Below are 5,862 nucleotides of genomic sequence, written 5' to 3'. Positions count from 1 at the left end.
TCAGAAGCAGGCAAGAGCTAGCTCTCAAATGGCTTTTTAAGTCATGTTACAGGTTCTCATTGGTAACTGGTTTTAAGTAGTGATTGCCATGATTATATCTAGGCTTGAAAAGGAATCACCATATTTCTCTTTTAAAAATACTTGATAATTCCTTTTAGTCTATCCTACAGTAATTTTTTGTACTACCTTCTGTATATCCCTACTGGTTAAGAAGAGTTTTGTCATGATTTCCTGGGGTAGTCTATTTACTGTAAGAATGCAGCTTTTCAAAATTTCTTTAAAGAAAAATTCACTGAATATGCATTTTCAAGTTGAAGGGGAGGAGAGTGTTGGATGCTTTACTTCCTGTGGAAACCTCCCTTGCACCACTCATTGCTTTTCGTGTCAAAGTTAAGAGTTTCCCAGTTTTCCGAAACAGGCTGCAAAGAGGTCAGAAAAGGTGCTTCGGTCATGTTTGTAAATTGAATTACGGGGAACCTAGTAGGTGTTAAATGCATTTAAATTAAATGGATATATTTAGTTCAATTAAAAATGTTAAAAACTATTTTCTTACACTTAATGCAGTGAACTATAATATTTCACACAGAGAAATGGAATTTTACTGAGAAGAATTGAGGCATTTGTTCTCTTTTTTATTGCCATAGTAACAATGTACTTCCCAGTGTGTCCTCATAATATTCACCAATTTTCCACCTTTCTGTCTTTAAAAATAGGAAGAAAACACACTGTCCATCTGGAAAGAAAAGAAAATCACGATGATAAAATTAAATATAATTTGAAATAACATATGCAGTCATTTTTACTGGGTGCCACCATATTCAAAATAGTAAAAGATGTATTTTATAGTGTAATATCATCAGTCTGAAAACTCATGGGAAAATTCATGACATCCCACATGTATTTACCATTCAACATAATGATTTTGAGGTTTTATGATTATATTTCTGTAAGAAACCATGGTAACTTAGGTAATGGCCTTTTCTGACAATCTCACAAACCTCAGTTTATCTGTAGATGGTGAGAATCTTTTATACTATCCTGCCTCACTAATTGTGCCAGACCAACACAGCTGTTGTTTTCTTCAGGACACTTCCACCAAAAAGTTACGTTAATTAATGTTAGCATGTTTTTTGTATCTAATGTGTTATGTGTCTGATTTGAAAATCTACTTCTCATTTTAATAACATGCATAACAGCAGGAACAAGTAAATTTAGGATATGTAAGAGATTGATCTGGCACCATATTTAGCAAAGAGAAAAAAAAATACAAGTGTCCCTTGGAGTAGTAAAGGATAGGAATGAATGTTTGTTAATTTTGTGTATATGTATATATATGTGTTCATACCTTTATAGATATCTATACATAAGGATATAAATTAGGTTATACTTGTATATATATGCATAGAATTACAAACATACAAATTAATTGCATGCTGCTGCTGCTAAGTCGCTTCAGTCATGTCCAACTCTGTGTGACCCCATAGACGGCAGCCCACCAGGCTCCACCGTCCCCGGGATTCTCCAGGCAAGAATACTGGAGTGGGTTGCCATTGCCTTCTCCAGTGCATGAAAGGGACAAGTGAAAGTGAAGTTGCTCAGTCGTGTCCGACTCTTAGCGACCCCATGGACTGTAGCCTATCAGGCTCCTCCATCCATGGGATTTTCCAAGCAAGAGTACTGGAGTGGGGTACCATTGCCTTCTCCGATTAATTGCATAAGCATAAGGAATTAAGCATAACACACATAAACAATTATCCACTTTGCCCATAGGACAGATATTTTCCTATTTCAATGAAGGCAAAAAGAAAGTATTATGTGTTTGTTTATATATTTTAATAAAGAGTAACTTCTCTAAATAACTGTCTCAGGTTCATTGACTAACTAAATTCAAAGCGAGGTGTAATTACATCGCAGGAAGCCCAGCGATTATGGAGCCAGGCATGGAGCATGTGACCTTGTGCAAGTTCCCTAACTGCTCCTATGTAAACTATGCATAATGATGATATGTGCTACCTTGTAGCATTAGTTGTTATGAGGATGAATTGGAAAAGTGTTTATATGGTAATCAGAGGATGCTATTCCTCTCAAAATTAAGACTAAAGAACAAAAGGATTGAGTTATTTGAGAATAAATCATAATCTCCAGTATCTCTGTGGTTTTGATTTGATATCATTTCTAATATAAATGGAAAAGGAAGTTGTATGCCTGGTTCATGTCAGGCTTGAGATATGAACTTAGTTCTTTTAAGTGCAATGAACAGTGGTCTTTTCAAAATGCCACAGCTGACTAAAAATTATATTGAGAAAGGTTTCCCCCCCATGAACAATTTAAAGTACATTAAATTAGCTTCTATCAGCAAAGATATATTCCAAGGTAAATGGACATAGGGAGAGTATGATGGGAAGTTGTATGAAGAAAATTGTACATTACAAGGACAAAGTCTGGAGGGCAAATATGAATAGGAGTATCAATTATTGAGTTTGATTCCAGGGTCAGGAAGATCCCCTGGAAAAGAAAACGGCAATCCACTCCAGTATTCCTGCCAGAATAATCCCATGGACAGAGGAGCCTCACGGGCTACAATTCATGGGATCACAAAGATTTGGACACAGCTGAGTGACTGAACACACACACAGTCCAAGAACTATACTTGTTTCATTAATGTGGCTGTTCAGTCACTAAGTACTTTTGTATTTAAATATTATATTGCATATAATTAATAAAATTATTGATATTATTGATAAATATTGTAGTAATAAAATTAGTGAGAGTGTATATATACATACATACATATATATATATACATATATATACTTGTGTGTATATATCTGTTTGCTGATTGAATTTTGATAAATATTGTTAAATCTCCCCAGTGTGTTGTTCTTTTTTGATCAGATGACTAGATATCTGTCAAATTTTTGCTTCAACCTGGAACCATTAAATATGTTTTTCCCTATCCTTGAAGATCCCTTAGAATAAGCAAAGGAATATATAAAATAATATATTAATAGTAACATAAGAAAGCATGATATTCAGCTAATATTACTAGCACTAAATAACTGTTCTGTCTATACCTTTAAATTCCCTGGGTATTAACAGTAAGGTAATCGTTTGTGAAGGAAATGCACAGGCGCGTGCACACACACACGCACACGGGTAATGATTGACATTCTTACCACCACTTTCAAAAAGATTTTGAGCAGGATATTAGCCCAAAGATAATAAAAAAAGAACAAATCCCAAACCCATTTGGAAGAGAAATACCTATGGAGCTGGAGTTGATCTGATATATCCAGCAAAATTGGGTATAGCAACTTGAATAATGATCCGGAAGACCGACAGGGTGATTGATAGACTTCTATAAACCCAGGGGGCTTGTACAGGATTCCTTTGCTCTCTGTCGGGAGTTGCAGCAACTGGCATGATTCCTTTAATCCGCAGCTGAAGTGTATCAGAATATATGATGAGTTAACATGGATTTTTCTTCCTCTTCTCACTGGCAGTTTTATAAAAATGGGAAAAACATACTATTAGACATACACATTAAACAATTTTGTTGTACTTAATAATTATCCATTTCCTCTGTGATTTGTTTACTTATTATCTATGATCCTCGTCAGCTTAGTGAGTTTTATTTTGTTCTGCTAAATGAGCAGACACTTAAATAGTTATTATAGCATCTATTAGCCTATTCTTTACCCTTCTCTTTATCATTCTTGCTTTAAGACCAAATAGTCCTTTTCTCTTACTAGCAACTTGGTTATTCAGAAGTCATGTGTGGAGCGGGTAGGTGAGCATACGTGGACTGACTTTGCTCCTCTGTGACTTAACAGTTGGATGACCTGGATCAACCTTGGCCAAGCTGCCCTTTCTGCAAGTTCTTACTTGTGAAATGATAATAATAATAAAACCACACAGGATTGAAATGAAGATAATACTGCAAGCAAATCCCCTAGATCACTGTAGGTACCCAGAAGGGCTAATTCCTTCCGTGTCCATTTTTTCATGAGTATAGCTATTTTCATGACTATGTTTTTATGTTATTTTTCTTCTTTATAACAGTGAGTGGAAAAGAAAGTTTTACATTTGCACCCTATTTACACATGAAGAAACAGATATTTGCCCAAGTTCACTTAGCTAGAAAGACCTAGAAACAGTAATCACTAGAGCATAATCTTAGTAATCTAGCACTATAATTTATAGAATTTTAGATTAATAAAAAGGGATAGATGATTTTGGTACTGACTGCAATGGCCAAGCACTTAATTTCCATTTTAAAAAATATAATCCCCTCCTCTGCACAGTCTTAAAAGGTACATGTTTAAGACTAAATTTAGATTCGTGAAAGCTAATTAACTAGCCCCTGTTCACCCAGCTGATATGTGGTAAATTTCAGATTAAAATCCAGAAAATAATAACCTTAAAATCTATATTCTCTTTTATTGTGCTGACTTCCATGCTTGGAGAGACCTTTGGGAAAATTTATGTTAACCTTCTCTTTTTAGCAGAAGTTGGTTTAAGAAGCAACTTTTACAAGGCAAAGCCATAATTGTTCTTCTCAAACTTGGTCTCATACATGTTCATTAGATTTTTTAAACCTTGGTTGACTTGTCGTTTTATTTTAACCACATTTTCATATTTCAAATATTGTCCTTTGTCTCTCAGTCTCCCATTATTTTTGAGTCTACATGTTCTTAGGTCATACTTTATATCAAGAAGAGACCATAGGGTTTTAGCCTTCAGCTGACCTCTAGTGTGGTATTTGGTAACATGTTACTCAGCGTTTTCATCTCTTCATATTGGTCTATGTTGTGAAGAATACAACTGAATAATTTTAAAGTATCTGGCAAATATTAGGTGACAAAACGATCATAACTGTTTATATTGAGCCCTGAGAGAACCACTTACAATTACTTCAAGCCTAGTATACAAAGAAATATAATAATTATCTTAAAGATGTATGTATATAATTTATCCTTTATCAGAGAATCTATATTTGTCAGGGAGTCTATATTTTTAGTTGCCCTTGCAAAAGTACCCCAATTCTTTACTTCTGTGTTATTTTTTTTTTATTTCCAAAAATTCTCCACCTTTTCAGATCATCTACTCTTTAGCCTGATTGCCTTAGGAATCCTCTAGTTCTTCAAAATAATAGCCAAGAAGTTTTAAATATAGCCTTCTTCTCAGATACATGAAATATAGTTGTCATAATTACTAACATTTGACAAGATGACATATTTTGCCATCATAATGGAACTGAGAATTCTTAGTTCTGTCACTATAAAAGGAGTGCTAAAATGTCCATTGTTTATACCAGACCTGAAATGGAAGAAACTGAACACATTAACAAGCTTATAATTGATTTTAGGATCAATGTCTTCCTTGATAATCTCTTGTTATGATACTGCCTTGTAAAAATATACCCAGCCATGAGTAGAAAGCAAGTTTTGTCTGAATAGTCTGTCATTGAGGTCAGAAGCTATCAGCATTGCTTTGTAAATTTAGCAACTCAAGACTTACACACCATGCCTACTGTAAAGGCAACTCTTGCAGCATTTTTATTCCCTTCTCCCTTTCACTCTTCTGGTGTATAATTGATCCTTCCATAAACTCTACTAGATAAAGTATCTCACTCAATATGGCTTTTAAAACTATTGATAAAATATAAACCAACATGCTGAGGACTCAGTTAATACTGTCTTTTCCTCTGCCTTCTATAATGTTTAATACAATAACTATTTCAGTAGCACATGTTCCCATCCCCACCCCACCCCACACACAGAGTGGGGGCAAGAAATAAGACTAAGTATTGTTCCTCTAGAATGAGTCTTGCTCAAGATATGAGTTCAGTACATGCTGACT

At 34.6% G+C, this 5,862-nt stretch overlaps 1 long non-coding RNA gene across 1 annotated transcript; it reads right to left on the bottom strand.

Annotated features, from left to right (window-relative positions):
• Positions 1–611: 611 nt before the first annotated feature.
• Positions 612–5,207, bottom strand: LOC145518260 (uncharacterized). Its single transcript, XR_014062793.1, has 3 exons — positions 5,091–5,207; positions 3,265–3,496; positions 612–733 (listed from the first exon to the last, which is right to left on the bottom strand). It is a non-coding gene; the product is annotated as an uncharacterized LOC145518260 (long non-coding RNA).
• Positions 5,208–5,862: the final 655 nt, after the last annotated feature.

This window comes from Giraffa tippelskirchi, chromosome 1 (assembly GCF_054371585.1).
Source record: "Giraffa tippelskirchi isolate mGirTip1 chromosome 1, T2T-mGirTip1v1.2.pri, whole genome shotgun sequence".
NCBI classification, from domain to species: Eukaryota; Metazoa; Chordata; class Mammalia; order Artiodactyla; family Giraffidae; genus Giraffa; species Giraffa tippelskirchi.
This window is presented reverse-complemented; position numbering and strand designations above follow the sequence as displayed.